General features: G+C 39.2%; 1 pseudogene; it reads left to right on the top strand.

Annotated features, from left to right (window-relative positions):
- The window catches only part of LOC101568751, a 66,582-nt pseudogene extending 43,344 nt beyond the window's left edge, over nucleotides 1-23,238 (top strand).
- The last annotated feature ends 205 nt before the right edge of the window (nucleotides 23,239-23,443 follow it).

Below are 23,443 nucleotides of genomic sequence, written 5' to 3'. Positions count from 1 at the left end.
GTGGGCTGGCTAGATATCTCAGAAGAACAAGTGCCTGCTTAGGCAAGCACAGGGACCAGGGTTCAATCCCCAGCACCACATATGGTGCTGGTCCCTCCCCCAGTCACACTGAGGTAGCCACTGAGACCAGGCACCATGGTGCACACCTGTAATCCCAGCACTGGGGAGGCTAAAAACAGGAGGATCACTATGAGTCTGAGCTGCGCAGTGAGACCCTGTACCAAATACATTTAAAAAAATTAATAAACCTTTCCTTCCTTAATTTTGTGTGTTGGGTGTTTTGTCCCAGCAATGAGAGTAAAGTAACTGAGATACTTTGTAAAGGATTTCTTTGGTTGACTACAGCCTGGAAGAAGCATAACGGAAAGAGATGAGGATTCTAAGAGAGAAGCAAGTGTTTAGGCCAGTGGAAAGGACCAAGAACACGAGGATCTCTGCTGCTTCACATAAGGCCCAAAAATCAGACACAGATGACAATTTGTCATGTGGATTTACCCAGCCTCTCTTCTCAGTTTCCCTAGTGCTTGCAGAATGGGCTATTTATGGATGAAGGCAATTCCCAATGGCACAGATGTCCTCTTACCAAGGCTGAGCTAGCTACAATCATACTTATGTGTCTAAACTTCCAGCAGCAAAAGCAACACTAAACGCTCAAAATGGTATTTCCCTGCAAGGAAATCAAGCAGTTACCACAACAGTTTGATAATACTGTAATCCAGATATGGCAAACCTTTTAGAGCTTTTGATGATACCAACAGCCTGCTATGGCACGTATATGCCTTAGGTTCACCACCACCATCATTGTCCTTCACATGGAGGAGATAGTCATTCATCTGCCCTCAGTACCACTGCCAGCACACAGGTGGATGTAGAGGATGCCTGATATACCAGCATGGGATGTTGTACAATGTGGCTTCAATTCAAGGAACCAAAGTTTTGGCAAAGGAGGTACAACATACGCATGTTACCAGGACACTCTGGTTTAACCATGAATTTTGCCACTAGACTGTTTTCCTATGGTGATAAAATGGCTTCGTAATGATTAAGCTAGCACATTGGCTCTACAACAGCTGCCTGCAGTGGCTGACTGCTATCCTCCAGGGTAAATTGTGGGCATCAACCCTTTGTTGATGTATGATATTGGACACTGAATAACTGGAATGCACACCACAAAAGCAAGGGATGATATAACATTGTCCATTCTTATCATCAGTCTCAGAGGACTACTTATGAATTCTTGCTTCCCCATCTCAACACACTTAGATCTTTCCAGGTTAGATATCCTGACTGTTAGGATGAGAATGGGAAGGTACACTTCTACTAAGAGATGTTTAGGGACCCCCAAGTTATAAATCCCATTTGCTCTGCATGGGATCCTCATACAAGTGGACTTGGGCGCAAAGACAAGGATATTGGTCAGGCTATTCAACCTTGATAAGCTATAGTTCTGTTGCACAATGGAAGAGAGAACCCAGGAGATTCATTACAGTGAAACCATACTCAGTGTCCCATGGCCAGTAATAATAATAAACAGGCAACTGCAGCACAGAAAATCCCAACATGGCAAGGCAACTTAAGAGTGTGTATCCACTGAGTATGAAGGTGTAGGTTGCCCCATCTAGCAAGCAAACTCCACCAGCTGAACTGCCTGCTGAGGATAAAGGCTAGTATCGGAGGACACACTGGTTTACTGGCTCAGAACCTGCCGAAGTAATTGGGCCTGTTCCTTGTTCTTTTAATCCATCTATATTAAGTTATTTGTAAAGACTATACCTGGTCACTAATGTACTTAGCTCAGCTGAGGCATAAGAAATGTCAATACTGACAGACGTAATTACCAGACTTTTATTAGTTGCTTTTGTCACAGTCTTAACCTACTCTTGGTTTTATGTTTCTTTGATTGTGGATTTGACCTACTTGTCATTGACAGTTCCTCCCTCAAATGTACCATGGGCTTCAGTGAAAGACAGGTGAAGGAAGGCTACTAGTTTTACTCTTATTCAAAGATAATGTCCCGTGTATTTTAGAAACTATATTAAGTATAGCCCAAGACCTAGAAAAATATCTAGTATGTTGCTGATGCTTTGTAAATATTTGTTAAAGATTTTTTTCTCTTACCTCAATATAATCCACCTAATGAAACTCAGTGCCACAGTAAGTAATCAACAACAACAACTTCAGTAATTTTTCTAATTTTGAGGAACAACAATAAATGTAGCAACCTCTAATCCACTCCACCTATAATGACAGATGAAAAAACTGATACTTGGGGAAGTTAGGTAACACTCTCAGAATCACCTGGAATAGCAGGCACCAGAACTCAAGTTCCCTTCCAGGGGTGTCCCCAAAATATCACTACTTCCTTTGTGATGGTTCTTCAACATATTCTTCCTGGATATTTTGGACAGTTTTGGACAATTTTCCAAATGCTGTACCCTTACTCATTTGTCCACTCTAGCCTCAAGCAGGACACAGAGAATTCAGGAAAATGGCATTGGCTGTAATGTTGTCTAGAAGTGTCATTGTACTTGACATATTTCCGCCTGTCCATTTATAATTATTAGGCTATTTAAATTTGGAATCAGGCTAACAATCAGAAGCACCAGTGATGAGGGATGCATTTAATTAACGAAGCTCATTTCTCCTGCTCCATCAGCCCATTTCCACAAATGTGCCCAACTCCCAAATTTAAATCAAGTAGAGAAGCTATGGCCCTATATATGTAATGAGGTCCAAATACCCTGGAATGCTTATACTCTTTAAAAAGCAGAGAAGTTCAAAGATCCAAAATGTTTATTTATTCATCATAAATAAAACTTTCTTATTTCAGTAAGAAAAAAGTATTCTGGAACTAAAAATATATTTTAAAATTGACACAGAAAAATGAAGAATATATAATATATGAACACCATTTGCTGACACTATTTTAAAATATATAACCTTATAAAAAGTTCAGTGTGATAGTTTTCATTAAGTGCCTACTGTGTGCTAGAGTTGTGCAAGGACTTAGGTAAAATGGTCACTTACTTATGACCTCCATTTTTAGTGAGTATTTACAGGACTCCATCCTTTCCTCCTGATTTCTAAGTTTCACTAAATCCAATTGTACCCTCTTCTAACATTCCCAAATGCAACCCTTCTTCCTTCCCACATCCTTTAATGCTCCAATTCTGAGTGAATAACTTCTTATTTAGGCAATTGTAGCTTTTTATATTACTGGCTTAAGGAGCTCTTTCTAGTATTTTATCCATTTCAAATTGAGTTTCTCTTACTTCAAATTCTCTTCCTGCAACCAGTAGAAAGAGGAATTTTTCACCACCTGAATCCAAAATCTCTGCCTGGCCCTCCCTCTGCTAAGCTAGAGTTCACTTAATAAACACATTCTTCCAAATAAGGTCACCTCCAAACACTTCCTCCCTACAAAGCCTCATGTGTCTAGAGGTGGGGCTCTTGGAAGGTTATCAGATTCGGGGATGCTGCATGCACTGGGGAGCTCAGTGACTGCATGTGCTACTAGGAGGTGAGGCCTGGCTGCAAGAAGCAGCCATTAGAGCCAAGCCCTGGGTAGGATTTCTCTCTCCCCCACCCCTACTTCCTGCTCCCCAGCTACTCTCTTCTCTCTCTCTGCTTCCTGACTTGCAAGCTGTGAGTAGCTTCTCTCCACAGCAGGTCCTTCCACCATGCTGTTTCTGCCTTGAGGCTGCCAACCTTGGACTGAACCTTCTGAAATAGTGAGCCAAAATAAGCCTCTCCTTCAAATTGCAGGTGTTGGCTGGGGAGAGAACCCAGTGGCCTAAGCACTTGCCTCGTAAGCACAAGGTCCCAAGTTTGATCCCTGGTACCACAAAAACAAACAAAACAAAAGAAAATTAAATAAAGCATTTAAATTGCAGCTGTTTGGTATTATGTCTCATCTAGTATGTTACTTATGTTATTCTATTTAGTCCACAAACTTTTTCCTGGGTTTCTTTTGAACTTTCTTCTAATCATGATTATCTTCTCACTAAACTAACTGCACTCTCTTGTCAGATTTTATTGTGTCCTTCTCTCTTCATGAACTGGAAGTTCATGTGTTTCCAGGAGACTTGGCTTTCTTTGTCTCCTTTCCATCACCAGTGCCAAAGATTTTCTTTGGTTTTACCAAAGTTTGGAGCCACTGCATATTTTACCTATTTCAAACTGCATTTCTCTTACTTCAAATTCTCACAGCCAGCAGAAGGAGGGATTTTTCACCACCTGAATCCAAAACATCTTCCTGGCCCTCCCTCTGCTAAGCTAGAGTAGACTCAATAAACAAATACTTGCAAATACAGCTGGACAATTTTGGGGTCAGGAGTACTGATGTGTGCTTTAAGAGGTCCTTGCAGCCTACAGAACACAAGGGGACCTCCTTTGCTACTTTTATCACCTGTGTTCCTGTAGTCTATACTTCCCTTGACAAAATGGGGTTGCAGCAACAAAATATTCTGTCTATAACTCTGGGAAAGGCCCAAGCCTTGTTGGAGCTTCCCTGTACTTGTTCCCCTTCTGCTAGGCATCACAGTAGCAGCGACTCCCATTGTTGTAGTGATGATGAAGTAACTGCACGTTTGGCTTGCAGCAGCTCCTCCAGTGCCTCCGCCAAGGCTATGCACTGTGTGGTGCTGTGCTGGATCCTTGATGTTCTGTCTTGGACCATGGAAGATGCTGCTGCTGCTGCTGCTGCTGCTGCTGCTGCTGCTGCTGCTGCTGCTGCTGCTGCTGCTGCTAACAGAGGGATGTGGTGATCATCAACATCCTCACTGCATTGAACATCCTGACTCAACACACCCACATCATTTTAGGGACATTGGAGTGACAAGAGCGCTCTCCTGTTTCTGCTGACACCAATTCTGCTGACTCAGAAGCCCATGGAGATTCTAACAAAGCAAGTTTTTGAGTTTTTACTTTATATTAGAGCTACCTAAACCTCAGGCTCAGACAGGAATCCCAAGTTCGGAATCACTAGACAAACAGAATAATAAACACCTGTCCTGCACGTGAAATGCCTCCTGGTCTCCCACACTCACCCACAGGGCCCCAAACCAAGCCCTCGCTGCTCAGCACTCTCTTCCAGAGAGGGAGTTCTGATCTCATACAAATAGATCTCTAGCAGGATTACCCTCCAGTCCTTCTAGCATGCCTTAATGTAGAACAAAATCCACTACCTAAGACTTCCAAAGAAAGCCTAGGTGAAATGAGTGACCAAGAATTAGAACATCTCTTAAGACACATCCTGACACCACCTACTACATATATATGACCCAACAAAGTGACTCTCCACTGATGGGCTGCTTTAGAAGAAAAAAATGAAAGTCACTAGTGAGATCCTAGTTTATATGCCCTATACATTTGCTTGTTTTGAATTGAAGTTCTGTCCCTTTACTATAGCTCTCAGTGACTGTCAGAGATGGACAATTTATTTATTGCACAATTTCTTAGAATTTGTTCTCTTGGAGCTGGAGCTGGGGAGATGGCTCAGTGGGATAAGCGCTTCCCTGGCAAGCTCAAGGGCCTGAGTTCAATCCCTGGTTCCACAAAAAAAAAAAAAAAAAAAAAAAAAAAAAAAAAAAAAAAAAAAAAAGAATTTGTTCCTTATCATGGTAAAGAGTCAACATTTTCACAGACTCAAAGTTTTCAGCATGTCTTAGGGATTTATGTGGAGTTCATAACTGGGATTGAAAAGATACCGCAGGCTCGTATCTACTTCTCCACTGCTTTGAGCCCATGCCTGTGGGTAGAAATATGCAGGACAGACAAGCTCCAATTGGATGAACAAATGCTTAAGATTTCCATGAGACACCCAAGGTGCATACCCACTGAGCTCTCTCATATACTGTTTTTTCTCTCCTAGAAACTGAGCTTCCCCTAGACATTCTCTTGTAAGCTGTATTTCTTTCTGTCAAGCAGCCCTGTTGTTTGTGTAAACCATTTCCATTTTCCTCTGTCAAGGTCTGATAAAGCACAAGATATTTGTTTCTCATGGTTTTCTTATTCTTGGCTGTCTTACTTCTCATACATTTAGCTCAGATACTTCAAGATCACTTCCCCGGGAGTGTAGCATTGTGAATTCAAACCATGACTAGCCCCTTGGGCTAGGTTTTTTCTGTATGGGAATATCTTGATCAGAGGTAGAAGTTCTTATATCCTGCCTGTGTAACTGTGAAAATTACTTTATGTCATTCTGTTAGGTCAAGTCCATGGCAAACTCTCTTATCTTTCCACGCTATACTGATTTTTATACTTTATATGTCAGTGGTTCTCAAACTCCCACACTTAACCTTTTCTTTGAGAACAGCCCTTTAGTAATTTATCACAAAATTGCACTCTGAACTGACTTGGGTATCTTCAGTTCAGCTCTCTTTATTGCAATATTGCCCCAGCCTCCAGAGTTTGAAATCAAGAGGACAACAGGAAGGAAAAAAATTCAATTTCCTAAAGAAATAGGATTTCTATTATTCATGGAAAGACATAAAGTTTCATGTTTCAGTCATTTAATTTCATGTCTCTGAGTGAGCTCCTAGCTTTTTGGTATTTCAGCTCCCTTCCATGCAAGGTCAGAATGATACTATCTATGAGTGTTGCCATGACATGATTTAAATATATAAAGGTCCATTTTTTGACAATACTATCATTTGAAGGGTAGAAATAACATTCCTAGAAAAAGAGATAAATTGCTCATGAAATCATTTCCCCTTTACTCTCAGTGTTGTGGGCAGCTGAATTGGAGAAACATCACAGGCAGTCAGATAGGGCTGGGTCTTCTGAAGGAGCCATTGCAGAAGAGATACCTTGCAGCTGTAGGGGAGACAGAGGAGCATCACTACTATGGGCTAGATATCAAGACAGAAGATCAAACAAACACAACCGCATATAGCCCTAAAATAAACATCAGGGATTAATAGTCTAAGCAGGTCTCTATTACCATAAGAAATCCAGGAAGAGCCACTAACTCAACTCCCTCCAGGAAAAGCCCCTGTTCTGCACTGAGGCCTGCTTGCTATGTGACTCATTTCCCCATTTGATCCAAATTCAATCAATTCTACCTGAGCAATTATACTTGTAATCTTATTGATTAAAAAGTTTTGTCCCACCTCATGCCCACCTTGTGATTTTTCAATTTAGATCCACCTCACACTATTGATTTGCTTTATAAAAATCTCTAGAAAAGGCAGGGTCCTAGTCAATCCTTTTGGGACTTCTGTTTCTCTCAGACAACAACTTTCTTCTCCCAATAAATGCACTCTGCTCTATACCTCCATTCTAAAATTCATTCTTTGATTTTAGGGAACACAAACTCATGCCAGATATCTAACAGGTTGGGAGTTTCTTTCCCCTGTATCTTTCAGGTTGGCCTTCTGATAAGCACAGCAGATGAGTCCTATGTGCTGAAATTCTGACAGCCTTAGAAAGCATCTTTGACCTCAAGTACACCTTCGTCACCTGTTCATTGATATCTGAAATACTTTAAAACTGGTCACCAAGGACACACTGAGAGTCAAGCCTAGCACATAAAAACTACTGATGGAGAAACTGCTGACGTATGTTCAGACAAATGGTGTAAACTAAAAACTGGGTCTGGCCCCTACCTAAGAAGTGGAAAACAAGAGAATGAAGTTATCTTGCATGGTGTACCAATATACATTTTTCTTTTCTCCCAGCAATCTGTCATTCTTGTTTTATTAGTTCCTTATTTAAAAAATGGCATTAAACTGGTGAAAATAGCAATTACTTCTATGATTATAGTTGATGGCTGGTTAAAAAAAAAAAAAGAGTATTCCAACTTCCCATAGCAGGGTCTGTAGGTCCACAAGGGGGGATGGGTTATTTAAACCCCTTTACCAAGGGGATTCTGAATCACAGTGGGCCCAGGTGACTGCTGCATTAGGATGCTGTGAGATAAAAGAGTCTATGGAAAACTAAAGAAAGAAACATGGTTTTCTACAGGTATTTAAATTCACTCTAAAACATGTCAATAAACTGCACACATTCACCAAGTGATCACCACCAGCCACCAGGGTGTGAATCTGTAACTTCCGACCTAATCGCCTTGCTATAAAGGTGACCCAAGGGCTGGCCAGATAGCTCAGTGGATTAAAGCACCTGCTTCGGCAGATGCAGGGGCCAGAGTTCAATCCCCAGCCTGCTGTGCCAGCCCTGCCCCTGGGGGTACACTGAGATGGCGATTGAGACTGGGTGTGGTAGTGCACATCTGTAATCTCAGCACTTGGGCGGCTGAAAAACAGGAAGGATCACTATGAGTCTGATCTGTGTAGTGAGACCCTGTAGACCCTGTACTAAATACATAAAATAAATAAATTAATTAAAAAGATAGTAGTGAACCATCTGTATACCTGTACATACTTGAGCCTGTAAGGCACAAGTTACAGTGTCTCAGCTCAATTATTAAACTTCAAATCCTTCCCCTTTCAAGAGAGCCCCACCTGTCCCCAGCTGCATCACAATATTGTGTCTCAGTGGCCACGTGCTCTCTGCTCTGTTCTTGCCTTTCTCTTTGACATCCTCTCCTCTTGAGCATAAACCTAAAGCTGTGGGAGGAAACTTCTGGTAGCTGGTAGCTAAGGCTCATGGTCCTTTTGTGGAAACACTGTTGTTATTCCAAAGTGCCAGCCCAATTCCTCCGCACCGCCATTCCCAGGCTGCAGAGAAGTGAGAATCACTGTCCAGCAGTACAGGACTTGAGCACCAGGGCCCTGAACCATGCGAGTGAGCCCAGAATAATAGAAGGCTCTTGCAGTCAGTCCCAATGGTTTCCTTTCTCTGTGTTATGCTCTTGTACATAAGCCTAAGACAAACACACAAACTCTATCCTCTCCAACAGCATGAGCCACAGTGCAGGCACGGTGCAAATAGTTTCAAGAGACATTTTTTCCCCACCCACACCACCAAATAAACAAATGTAAATTTGCAAAGACACTGCTTTGACTACAGTGTACTGGGGAGTTTACACTAGCCAAAACTCCACACTTCTCTGTTTAAAGTCCCAGCAGAAGAAAACTGTCTATCAGTGCAGTGACTCAGGACTCGGTTTACATTGTGCAGCTAAAAGGCCTGTTCAGTTGAATGCAATGCTCTAGGCCAGCGATGGCAAACTTAGGGCATGCGTCACAGCCAGCTGTTTGTTACCACTGAAAGCTCTAAAATGTTCCCCATCATTTCTCCACACCAATACAATAAAATACATTTGGCAATAAAGCAAAAAGAAGTACTGATCTATGCGATGGCAGGGGAGCTTGAAAACAGAATACTCGCTAAGAGAAATGAGCAAGACACAGAAGACGACACGTTACATGGTGCCACTTGTAGAAACTGCTATCCACGAGAAATACATTCTACAGCCCCTACGCAATGCCTGAACCTCAAGAGTATCAAACTTACTGTATTTTTGTCTTACATATATTTATTATAGTAAAGCTTAATTTATACATTATGCAGAGGAAGAGATGAGTCATAACTATTATGAAATAGAACAATTGTAAAACTATATTGAATAAAACTAATGTGAATCTGATTTGTCTCTCAAAATGTATTTGTTGGGTTTTCTTTTTTGTCTCTTAGCATATATTGTACCATAAACCTTAACAACTTCAGCCCATGATTTTTTTTTTCCTTTTCTTATTAAGTTGAGGATTTTTACTTTCACTTAAAAGAAGCACTTTACAGCTTCTTTCTGATATATTTACACCATCAGAATCACTACTTTTGCACTTCGGAGCCATCACTAACTAAGTTAGGGTTACTTCAACACAAGCACTCTGACGCCAGCACAGTTGATCTGAACACTGAGACAGGTACTAAGTGCCTAACTGGTTAGTGGTCTGTGGACAACATGTTATCATGGGACAACAGGATGAGCCACATCCCAAGGCCAGGGCAGGATGGCACAGAGTTTCACCATACTATTCAGAATAGTAAGCAATTTAAAATTTTTGTATTATTATTCAAGAAAAAAATAAGGCAATTATAATGGAATCTTCTGTGGCCTAGATGTAGGACTCATTTTACAAATATGTCCAAAATATTAGAGCAAAATATGTTCCAAGAATCAAATTACACTGGGCATTATTCATCAACTTATCAGTGGGTAGCAAAAATATTAGGTGAAATGTTATTTTAAAAATGAGTAAGAGATGGGTCAGACTAATACTACATGCACTCACTGGTCAGTAATGCATGTTGTATACATAGAAATGAGACAATCAAATACAAAGTGTGTGTCTCATGATTAGTACAATGAAGATAACATTTGATAGCAACCCTGTCAGACCCTTGCTGAAAAAGAAACTCAATCAAGATTTTATCTCTCTACAGTTCACATAAAGTAGGCATATAGAAGTTAAAACCACAAGAAATAAACGTACTCTGCAACATGGAACATTCTATCACACTGATAAGACTTTGTCGCCAATAAATCAGTGTCAAAAAAAAAAATCCTTATAAGGGTCCTGGCCCTAGCTCAGTTCTTTAAGGGGCTGCTTCCACAAAGCTGGGAGCCTCAGGTTGCTGTAGTTCGATCCCCACAACACTCCAGCCAGCCAAAAGTGCCCTGAAGGCATTCGAGGAGAAAAAAAAAAATTCAATGAATCAGTGTCAGGAATGGGTGGGGGAGTCTGCTATGTTATAAAGAGACTAGAAACATGACAAATGCGTTATGTAATTTTATTTCGGCACGAATTTTAAGATACCATTTAAAGGTCAAGGTGATATTAGGGAAATACCTAATAGGAATATTGGCACACACAACTTACACAACATAACATTTACCTAGCATCTGGTATTTACTGTAAAACTTCCTGATAAAATGAGCAAACAAGAAGGAGCTGTAGGTAATTTAAAAGATTAATAAAATGTTGATATTGAAGTTGGATGATGGCAAACAGGTATTCACTATGCTATTCTCTCTGCTTTGGTGTATGTTTGAAAGTTTCTACAATTAAATGTCAAAAAAATGAATTCACCTTTAAATTTTATTAAATATCCTTAAATCTAGCAAGTTGTGTCTTAAAAGAATATCACAAAAAATTCTGGGTACAGACAATGTATAGTGAAAGAACTGAATTTAACTAAAAATTTCCAACAACTAATGATTATTTAAACAAATCATGTTTAGATATTCTATGAAGCCAGGAACAATAAAGAAGTAGGTACTCATTAAAATAAGTTGTTCATAACACAGTATTCAGTAGAAAACCAGGTTCAAACTCCACAATCTAATTTGTCACATACGTATAACACCTCTATGTCAGAAGACATGTTTAAATGCCATACCATAATGTGAATGAGCAGTATTTGTCAATTTGTTTTGGTATTGCTGTTTGGTTAATTATTTTATTATTTTAATTATATAGATGTACAAGTTACTGTGTGATGATCCAATGTATGTCTATATTATGTAACGATCAAATCATAGTGATATTTATGATATATAATAAAGAAGTATAAACAATTTAAGATAAAATTTTCTAACTATTTCTGGAATTTTCCATTTAATATTCAGACTGCAAATAACTGAAACCATAGAAAGCAAAACCACAGGTAAATGGGGGAAAGGATACTGTATATGAAATGTCTGGAAGAGGCAAATCCAAAGAAACAGAAGGCAGTTGCTTAAGATTTGAGAAAAGGGCATGGAAGGAATAGGGAGCAAACATTAGCAGATGCAGCATTTCTTTTTGGACTAATACAACTGAATAAGGTAACAGAAATTTAACAGCGTACTTTCAATGGATGGGATTTTGGCTTACAGCTAACAAAATTGTTAAAATATGTATTTTTAAAAAGAGGGAATATGGTATATGAACAACTCATATTTACAGGATACTTCAAGCAAACCAGGTTTGCTGCAAATTAATATAAAAGTAGACAGGTTTTTCAATATTTTAAATTTCTATTCCTTTCTCTAGTGAAATGCTATAGTTGTAACAAGATAGTACAGAAAAGTACTTACACTCTTCCTAGATTCCTCCTATATTATATGCACAGGATTTGTAGACATAGATTTTTAAAAATAACTTCTGAATATTTTGCTGCTCATTGTGAGACTTTGCGCATGCATGTATGTGCACACGCGCGTGCGCGTGTGTATGTGTGTGGTTGAGAGTCTCCAATCTATTTTGTTGTTTTCTTCAAATTTGCCAAATCAGGACAGAACTCCTTTACCACTAACAAACATCACAAAACTTAGCACTGCTTGAGTTTGTCTCTGATGCCCATAAAAGGTAAGTTTTGTAATCAAATGCCCAGCATCCTTTGGGATGACCATCAGGAAGATACATCCCTGTGGCAAGATACACCACCAATAGCAGGAAGCAACCTGTCTGGGTCACTTTTCCATTGCTGGGACAAAATGCCCAATACACGCTGACAACTTTAAGGATAAGAGGTTTATTTAGGCTCAGTTTCAGCTGACGGTCAGCTGGCTCCAGGCACAAATGGCCCAGCACATGACACAGAAGTGGAAAGCAGCTGATGTCACGGCAGCCAGGAATCAGAGTGATCAGGAAGGAGGCGTCAGGGAGGGAGACACACCGTTCTAGTTCACACCCCCAGTGATCTGCCTTCTTCTAATAGGCCCTGCCTCATAACACCAACATAGGTCAGCCTCTTCAGTGGATTAATTCACTGATGAATACAGTTAATGAATACAATTACTGAATTGTAATAAATGAATACAACTAATCCTCTGACCTCTTCAGTGGATTAATTCACTGATGAATACAGCACCTCCATAATCAAATCACTTTCCAAAGCACATGAGATTTTCAAGGGATATTGTAGGTCTAAATAATAGTACAGCCTCCGGCTGACAGTATCATGTAGAAGAAGGCCTCTTTATCTCACAGCTGACATCTGAGCTTATGCATACTAGCTTTAAGAAGGAGAAATAAATGGCTAAGTTGCCCACGCAGGGCTCACACTTGTGATCGTGCTGCCTTGGTATTCCATTGTGTTGGGATTACAGTTATGGGAAAATCTCAAATAAACAAGCAGCCAAATAAATAAACAAGGCTGCACAGGAAGCCCAGTGTGAAGGCCCTGAGTTCAATCCCAACACTGAATAAAACTATGTAAAGAGCAAATGAGAATAAAGGCATGAATAACTGTACTTCAGCATCGATTCTGTGGGTGGGAAGGGAGCTGCTACCAAGGGTAACATTTAGTAAATTTTAACAGTAAAACAAAATGCATAAAATACAAGAAAAAACACTGAGTCACTTGGGTTGATTAGACTAGAAGACTATAAAATGTTAGTGTTCTCCTCAAAGAATGTTTATAGGATGTTCTTGCCAAGCTCTGCTAGGGTCCTGCCCTTCTACCACCCCACAGATTCTTTCCAGGTTCCTCCGAACCTCAGACAACACACAGCACTAGCTAAACTAGGCTTTAAAACCAAACTAGCAAGTACTCCATCTATGCCTATTGTATTACCTTGAACTAGTTGTGTGCCTGCTGTGAGCCCATGTTTCCTCACTGGTGAAGTGGGAATACTTGTAGTGGTAGCACTTACCTCACAAAGCAGTATAAAGACATGATTTAAGCGTAGAGTGCTCTCTGGTCTGGCTCCCTCCATTTCTGGGTTATGAAAGGCAAGGCAGTCTTTAAAGCCATCCAGGTACAATCTGGGTGACAGCTCAGTGGGGACTGCTGGAACTGAGAACAGCAGAAAGCACGTCCCTTCCTAAGCCCTTTTCCTTACTTCAGAAGAAGACAGCAGGAAACAGCCCAAATGATGTAAAGGGAATCCTGGGGGATGGCACTTAACACGACTACAGGAAAGAGATTCCTGAGGGCCACTCTGAAAAGTACAAAGATTTCAATTTCAAACCAGAGAATGAAAAAGCAAGTAAGCCTGACTTTTATTTATATAACCAGATATCTCTGCTTTTGTTTTACTGCTTTGTTCAATTTATAAGAAAAAGTTCAATTCCATTTATATGAGATTTCCACAATAGAAAAATCACTAGGAACAAAACAAAAAGTTGGTAGTTGCCAGGAGAATGGAGAGAAAAACTACTTAATTCTGTTTTTATTCTAGACTGATAGAAATATCTGGAAACTAACTAAAGACGTTGTTGTTGCTGCTGTTGTTTTTCAGTACCAGTGATTGAACTCAGGACCCTGCACTTGACAGGCAAGTGCTTATTCTACTGAGCTATTTCCCCAGCCCTAAAGATGTTTTTATACAACAATGTGAATGTACTAAGTACCTCTTAATTGCTTGCTTTAAAACCAATAATTTTACAATATGTGAATTTAGAATCTCATCTTAATTATTTTTAAAAAAACACCTCCTGATGGTTGCCTCAACTTCCTGATGAGGCCAGGCATATTCTGGGCGGTACAGCCACGGACTGTCTCTGCTTTCTGACCTAACCGTTCAGCTTCCACTTGCTTGGGATGTCATACAAATCATGCATTTACCTTTATCACTCCACCCACACTATTATTATTAAGGCTTATTCTGCTAAAATCCATGGTCACTTGCAGCCACATATAGGTAAAAAGGGTGATCTCCATTCTAGGCAATAACATCTCAACTAAAAACAAATTTTCTATTTCTAAAAGATCAAGAACTGGTCAATAAGGGATAAAAAATGTGTTAGTTTCTATTAGGGTAAACTATTTAAATACTAAAAATAGAATTTGTGGCCTCCAAGCTGGGAGGGTTGAGCTAAGAAGAGGAACACCTTTTTAACTGGAATAATTTGTTTGAAGATAGAAGAAAAAAAAATTTGTTAAGCAGAAAACATAGGGGAAGGCAGAAATAATTCAAGAATATAAATAATTGCAGTAATTACAAGTGCATAGACTCACTAATTAGAAAATGGATTCTTTCAAATCATTGATCTATTTCATCTAAGTTATTGGTTTTGCTTCCACAGAATATTTTATAATAATCTTTTATTATCCTTATAGTTTCTATGGGATCACATCTATGGTCCTAGCCTATGATTTCATTCCTCTAAATGGACGACAACAAAAAATGTAACTTTTGTATCTGATAGGGTAAATAAAATTCCCTCAGGGTTTACCCTGAAAGCCTGTACAGCAGTTTGTAGATCTTTAGTCAATGTCAGTCATCTGGATGAGTCAAAGCCATTGATTAACCAATTTGCTCTCTGTGAAAGCCCAAGAGAACATGTTCTCTCTAGGTGACTCTCTTTAGGCATACTCTACATCATTGATCACTTTCCTCTGTGGCCCCATAATCTCCTGGAACAGAAAATTTGTGACACCACTGAGTTACAGAATGTTACAGTACAGGTTCTCCTATGTCCTGAGTCCTCACTGACCTTGAAGGGCTAGAGCCAAAATGTTGGCTATCCTTGTAGCCCTTTTTTTTCTTTGAATTTTGGTCTGTAAACTTAAGTTATTAACCCTCCAGAAGAGAAGCTTAATGATATTATTACCCTATAACATAGGCAGTTGAGTTTAGCATCACTATCCATCTGAATATCAAACACCTTAGACATAACATAGAACAGGTATTTTCTAACAATCACTGATATGCTAAACTTTAAATCCTTACAGAATGTGAAAAAATAAAAAGTAAAATAAACAATTACACATTTTTACACAGAAATTTAGAAATCTAACCATATACAACATTGTAACAGAACAGTCCTATGACATTTTTTCCTTGTCTCTTGTTTTCTTTTATTATCTTTTTAAAAAACATTTACTTGAGAGAAAGAGTATAGCAGTAATTGACATGACATTAGAAGCAGTATACATTTAGGAGACTAAAATGACAGGCATTCCAAGCATGGCCCTAGTATTACACATTGCTAGCCTTGGTGCAGAAGAAAAGTATAAACACAAAGTATAAAAAGTAAAGCCATATTAATATGCTGAGCTGTAAAAGGCTCAAGTCGACAACTTCTGACAATGACAGTTCTGTGGATAACCCACTACTATTATGGACTACTGGATTATATTGGATTATGTTCCTGAATTCACACACCTACAATATTTGAATGGCAATGGAATACCCATCTCTGACAAAACTAAACAAAAAAGGGGGATATAAATGAAGGACCACTTTGTAGTGAAAAAAAAATATATATATATATGTATATGTATATACAAAATAGGATACATTTACAGCTACTTTCTCTTAGTTAAATGAGAAGACAGATTTGTACTAATAGTGCTTAGACAAGATATCATGTTCGTATCTTGTACTATGAATAACTACTGTGGATATAACAACATGCAATATATTAATTATTGTAACTGTCCTACAAATGAGTTTTGAAACTGTTTCATTGCTATTTCTTTCTCAATGAAATTAATTTAAAAATAAATGGATGTGGGGGGCCTGGCCCTAGCTCAGGCCTTTAAGTGGCTGCTTCCACAAAGCTGTCAGCCTCAGGTTGGTGGAGTTCGAACCTCACAACTCTCCCGCTGGCCAAAAGTGCCCTGAAGGCATTCAAGGAACAACAACAACAAAAAAAATCCTTCTTCCATTGGGCTGGTGAGATGGCTCAGTGGTCTAAAGCACCTACTTGGAACAAGCTAAGCTAAGCAAAGCACAGGGACCAAGGTTCAATCCCCAGTACCACATGCCAGCCAGCCCCGCCCCCTGGTGGGCTGAGCTGGCCACACACACACACTCACACACACAAAATAAATAAATAAATGTTAAAATAAAAATAAAAATAAATAAAAATAAAAAAATAAAAATAAATGGATGTGAATATAAAGGTACCAAAGTGAATTTTATGTCACCACTTTTAAAGTCTTGCAGAGATGTTCTGATTAGCCAGTTCTGGAGTCTAAGGGTATTTGGTCCTTGAAAGATAGGAAGAGATCATTTTCTTCATCTTGTTCTATAGCTATTGTCATGATTAACCAATGGAACCAATGTAGTCCACACTTCTAGAAATATGTGTTTCACAGCTGCCAAGTATTCTCAGTTTCATTCACTTTCACCTTGAGACACTTGTGTTCTAGAAGTACCAGCAAGACATGCCAGGAAAGAGGAAAGGCACATTTTTTGGAGATAAAAGGAGATCCAGTCATCCAAACCTCCCTTAAGTTGAGCTCATGCTTTTCAATAGTTTGTTAGACTGAGTTTACAAACTGCTTATTTTCTGCTTTCATTCTCATCATGATCCCTGTAAGTTTGCACTCTGATCCCAATTTCTTTCTACAAAATATTGTATTCCAACTCAGAATGGTTAAATTCTTATATGAGGTTGTTCAGTTGGTTTGCTTACAGCACAGAGGAACTAGCACAGCTGCCCTGTTCCTATACCACACTCAAGCTTGTTTCCGTATCATCCAACATAGTCTTAGTGATACAGAGGAAAGAAACCCACAGTCTTCTGGATATCTGGGATGAGATGAGACACAGAAGGGGACCTGAGTGGGTTACCAAGAAACCTGCCTTTTCTAGGGACTTTTATAGAGCAACATGGCATGAAGCAGGTTCAAGATGGGAAACACAGGAAGCCACAAGGTGGACATGAGGTGGTACACAACTATGGTCAATCAATAAGATTACAAGTATAATTGCTCAGGTAAAATTGATTAAATCAGGATTGAATAGGAAAGCAAGTCATGTAGCAAGTGGGCATGAATACAGAACAGGGGTCTTTCCTGTAGAGAGTTGAGTTAATGACTCTACTTGGCTTCCTCAGGGTGATAGAGACCTATTTAAAATATCAATCCCTGATGTCTGTCCTTAGGGTGGTATGTGGGTACATTTGTTTCACCTTTTGTCTTGACGTCTGACCCACCTTCCAGAGCCTCACCTATCTGACCACCTATAACATTTCCATCTAACCCAGTTACCTACAACATTAGTATCTTCTTACCCAAAAGTTGAGCTGCAATAGATTTTTTAAGGGAGTATTTCAAAATATCAGGCTAAATATTCCTGGCTAGCAGGCTCCATAGCTCAAAGTTTTGCTAGGTAATCACAAATATATCTGGAACTGTATATGATACACTCTCTTAGATGTATGACTTTCTAGGAAGGCATTTGTCATTTTTAGTGTGCTAGCTTGTTTCTGAGATTAGAGATAAGTCGGAAAATATTGGACTAATAAGGAAAAAGCTCTAAGCAAAAGCCTCCAGTACAGAGCAGTTCCAAGTTGGGTTGCACAAAAGTTTGGACTGGTTTGTGATTTATAAGATGCATATTTTCTCTTTTATGCCGTCAAAAGCTTGTGGCTACTTACAGCAGTCTCCTCGCCAACTGGCACAGCTAGGAAGAAATAAGTGGCCTCTTGATGGTGAGGGAAGGAGTGCAGGATGGTATTACTATCATGTGATCAGTCTACTTGGCTCTCATATGTGTCCCTTAGAAATTACTTTTGTCAAAGAATCCATCACCATAACGTATAAGGCAGGCTTCAGGACAATTACTACAAGCCCGTTTAGCTTTAGAGTCTTCCTGATTGTCCCGAAGCCAATACAAACAAGAATCTTTATGTAAACTGGCAATGCTTGCGTCTGCCTAATCATGATTGTTCTTGTATTTTATCAGGAAAAAAATGTTTATCTAATTTAATTTATATTAGAGGACAGAAACAGTATATGTGAAGAAACAGTTTTTGAAAAATTTTAGGCTGGCCAAATAGCTCAGCAGATTAAAGCACCTCCAAGCAGGCACAGGGACTGGGGTTTCGATCCCCAGGCCTGCTGTGCCGGCCCCACACTCAGGGTACACTGAGACAGCCATTGAGACTGGGCATGGTGGTGTGCGCCTGTAATCCCAGCTCTTGGGAGGCCGTAAACAGGCAGATCACTTTGAATCCTATCTAATAGCGAGAACCTGAACACCCTGTAGACCCTTCCCTAAAATACAAAAAAAAAAAAGCTACCTAGAAATACAATCATTTAAAAAATACCCCTAAGTTAGGACCATGTACCCCTCACAAAAAAATAACTCAAATGAATCATAAACCTAAGTTAAAAAACTATAAAACTCCTAAAAGATAACACAGGTGATTTGAATACGAGAATGACTCTAAATTTAACACTAAAGGCACAGTTCATGAACAAAATTTTTTAGCTTGGATTTGTAGTGCAGAACAGTTACATTCCTTTTTGAGAACAGGTGTGTGTACACAGACATCTTACTTCCTTTTATCTCCCTCCTTCTCTCCATCCTGCTCACCCCATCTCTCCTTCTCTTGGTCCCCTCTCCCTTTGAGAAATACAGATCTCCCTACTTCCTAATATCTATCTTTTATTTTGCTCATTAATTTATTTATATTTTGGGTTTCTCATAAGAAACCATGCAACATTTAAGCTTGTGTGTCTGACTTATCTCACTTAACATTATGGTCCCACTTTCCTACAAATGACTCAAGTTTTATTATGGCAAAGTAGTACTCCATTGTCTATAAATACCATATTTTCTTTATCCATTTGTCTCTTGATGGACATATACACTGCTTCAAATACTAAATTATTGTGAATTATACTGCTATAAATATGAGTGTATATGTGTGTATCACTAATATATCTTTAAGGTTTGGGGGAAGAAAACTAGAAAGGAATAGCTAGGTAAAATGGAAATTCTGCTTTCAACTTTTTGAGAAACCTCCATGGTGATTTCTAAAGTGATTGCATGAGTTTGCATTTGCACCAACAGTGTAGAGGGGTTCTTTTACAATAAATGCCTCACTAGCATTTGTTATTATTTGATATCTTGAAGATGATCATTCTTAGAAGATGGTTTTGAACTAATAGTGTTTAGACAAGATATCATGTCTGCATCTTGTACTAGGAACAACTACTACAGAGACAACAATATGCAATGCATTAATTATTGTAACTGTACTACTAACCTGTTTTGAAACTATCTCATTGCTACTTCTTTCTCAATAAAATTATTAAATATTAAGAAAAAATGATCATTCTTTCTGGGATAAGATGGAATCTCTGTATCATTTTAATTTGCATTTCTCTAATGATAAGTGATATTTTGTATATATTGAATGTATTGGCTATTTTCACTTTATAAAAGAAATAATCAATGAGATACACTTCATTAAAAATAAAAACTTCTGCTTTGCAAATGAATATGGCAAGAAAATGAGAAGCCAAATCACATACCAGAATATTTACAGAAGACAGATCTGAAAAATAAGTTTTTCAAAATGGACAAAACTCTTAAAACTGAACAATAAAAAAACAAACAACTTGATTTTAAAAATGAGCTGCAGATTTTAGCAGATACCTCACCAAAGATACATAATCATATGAAAAGATGTTCCATGCCTTAGGTCATTTGAAGGTGAAAATTAAGACAAAACACAGAGATATCACTACATAGCTTTCCAACACCCAGAATATCCACAACATCAAATGCTGTTAAATTATGGAAGAATAGGCTGTTTCTAAGAATTCTGTGATAATCTAGCCTATCTTCTGATTCTAGAAATACCCACTTCTTGCCAAGCCATTCTGTTTAAAATCCTGTCAAGAGAAGTAAACCCAGTTTTCATCTCCTGACCTTTCATGGTAAGGATTCCCTAATTTATCCCTTTCCCAGCCAACAGCAGCTTCATTACTCTTGAGTATGTGCCTGTGCTTGGGAGATTCTTTAAACTCTATCTCTTAAGAGAGTCCTGTGTTGTGGTTAAGAGGAGCATTTCTCAAAGAAATGTGAAATAAGTGCTCCAGGATACGGTTCAGAATCAATCACATTTTGGAAAATTCTAACCTCAACAGAGTTGAGGAGCACAAGAAGTTTGGATCTCTCTTCCTTGTGTGCCAAAGCTGCTGGGCCCGTGGGATCAGGAAATCAGGGCAGGGAACTGCTTCCCTGTACTGGCAGGGTAACTTGGACCTTACAGGTCAGAAGGAAAAGCCAGAAACCTTTGTTTATGATCCCTCACATGTTAAACCCAGCTCTGCTGAAGGGGATGTCATGGAGAAATGAACAAAATCAAGATTTGTAGCTATACAGTAACTGTCAACCTTTTTCAATGTATTTAGTACAGGGTCTCATTACATAGATTGGACTTGCAGTGATCCTCCTGTTTTCAGTCCAGCAAACACTGGGATTACAGGTGCATGCCACCACGCCCCGTCTGAAACCACCGATGTTTACATTTTCTGCTGTGCGCTTTTTGTGTTTTATATTAAGCTTATTATTTTCTAAGTTCAATATCACCATCAATGGAAAAAGTGTGAAAATACATGCCATGTCAATCTAAGTCCTCTTAACAGCAATCCATTTTCCCTAATTACCACCCAGTTCCCTTTATTCTGTTTACAGGTGGAAGTACTTCTATTCTTTTTCCTAGCCAGAGATAGTATTGTCCAGACCTCCAGAGAGACAGGGCCACTAGAGCGATGCCACACCCAACCTTGAATAGCACTGATGGCAGATCCTATTGCAGGCAGTTTGATAGCAATTTGCAACTCCACAGGGACACAGAAATGGCACTTTGCAGGGTCCCCTGTGAAGCAGGAAGAAAAGCAACTGTATTCCCAATATAAGCTAAACACCCTCTGAGGTTACCCCAGCTCCAGGAGAAGCAGAGTATTGTCAGGAAACTAGCCAACACTCATGGGCCACCTCCATTCTCTAACAAGATGAAAACTGGAAGCCTTCAAATGCATTCTTCTTGGCCCACACAGTGGTTTTCAAAATTCATATTAGCTTCCAAGAGTCAAAAATTGACAGTTCACACTAAAATTTAAATTTGTCACTTTTTTCTTTTTGGAATATTAATCTTTTTGGGCCAGAGATATAGTTCAGTGGCATAAGTGCCTGAGAGTTTGATCCTTGTACAAACAAACAAACAAACAAACACCCAAAACCTAAATCCTGCTGCACACAGCATTGCCTCAGCAAGGGCAGGGGCCTTCCTCCTTGGGAAGGGACAGCATGAGCTCAGTTCTGCACATCTGTCCACCCCATTTTGCTGTCTCTCATGTTCTTGACCTCCTGTGGCATTTCCAGGCATCTGTGTGTAAATCTACTTGTTTGACAAAGTCTGTGCCAGGGCCTGGGCAGGGTATAGGTAAATGAGGGGAAAAGGTATGCAAACACTGGCTGTAGTGCTCAGGTGCTGCTGTGACAAAAAAAAAAAAAAAAAAAAAAAAGTCCTATGAGAATCAGGTGGAGAGATGACTGCCTAACGCTAACACCCAGAATGCATTGAGTGTTTACTAGGTGCCAAGTATTTCCTGCCTAAGGAGTCAGAAATGGCTTCTCAAAAAATTCCACTTGAGAAAAGAAACTCACTGAGGAGTCATGGAAGTCCAGGGCCCTCTGCCTCTGACACCGTGGCAGAAGAATGGTAGAAAAAGCTGCAGGAATACCTAGCAGCCAAGGGAAAATTGAAGAGCCAAAAACACCAAACCTTACCTAGAAAAGCCACAAGAATACGTCCATCTCACTTCATTCAGACTCTTAGTAGGACTCAAGCATCAAAGAAACCAGTAGTGAAGAACATAAAGAATGTAAGGGAAAAGGGGTAAATGTGAACCACCAAAAGAAATTAAGATACAGCCATACAGTTACTGAAGAGAAAGTAAGACATGGCAAACACAGGACATACCCATTTGCTGCAGGGGAGACCTAACAACAGACATCCAAATATTGAGCAAGATGAGAAGCTCACACAACCATTTTCAGGTCCAAGACAGGTATACTACCAAAATCAAAATCCATAAATCAGAGGTTTATTTTGATAGCTGGCAACTTTAATTCATTCATTCCAACCACCCCTAGAGTAAGGGTAAATAAAACCAAGAGCTTTCAACAAAGAGTTTAGACTGTGGAGCCCAAGTTGAAAAACACTTTTCCCCAGAAGCATTTTCTGAGCAAGACAGCTCCCAAAACTCAAGCTAGTGTCACAACCAGAAATGGGAGAGGAATCCCAAATGGTACCCAATGTGATCCCAATATTCAATCATCAACAGCAGAGGATCGAAGAAAACAGCTAGAAGAATGGCAGAGGTCTAGGGAAAAATCTCTAAATAGCCCTTTCAGAACTTAAAGCAAAAAGAAAAGTAATAGAGGAAATGAATACTTCATTCTGGAACAGCACTTCAGAAGAGGAGGAGCAAAAGAAAGCACATTTGGAACTGCCCGATAAGATTAATAGCACTCTGACAGAATGTCTGAGCTTCATTCAAGACAGTGTGCTTTCTAATGAAATATTTACCATCTTGTCCAACATTCTTGAGGCTGAAACTTTTGCTAAATTCTGGATCTGCAAATAGCAAAGCCATTGGCAAGAAAATGTACCTTTGTTTTTTTTTTTTTTGTTTTTGTTTCTTTAAATTATTAGTTTTATTGAGAAAAAAAAGTAGCAATGAGATAATTTCAAACCAGGTTAGTAAGACAGTTTCAATAATTAACACCATTAAGCTTCTCTTCTAGAGGGTTAACAACTTAATTCTGCAGACCAAAAAATTAGAGAAAAAG

This window comes from Octodon degus, unplaced genomic scaffold, assembly GCF_000260255.1.
Source record: "Octodon degus isolate 3935 unplaced genomic scaffold, OctDeg1.0 scaffold00012, whole genome shotgun sequence".
NCBI lineage: Eukaryota > Metazoa > Chordata > Mammalia > Rodentia > Octodontidae > Octodon > Octodon degus.
Note: the sequence above shows the minus strand (reverse complement) of the source record. Positions and strands in the feature narration are given on the sequence as shown.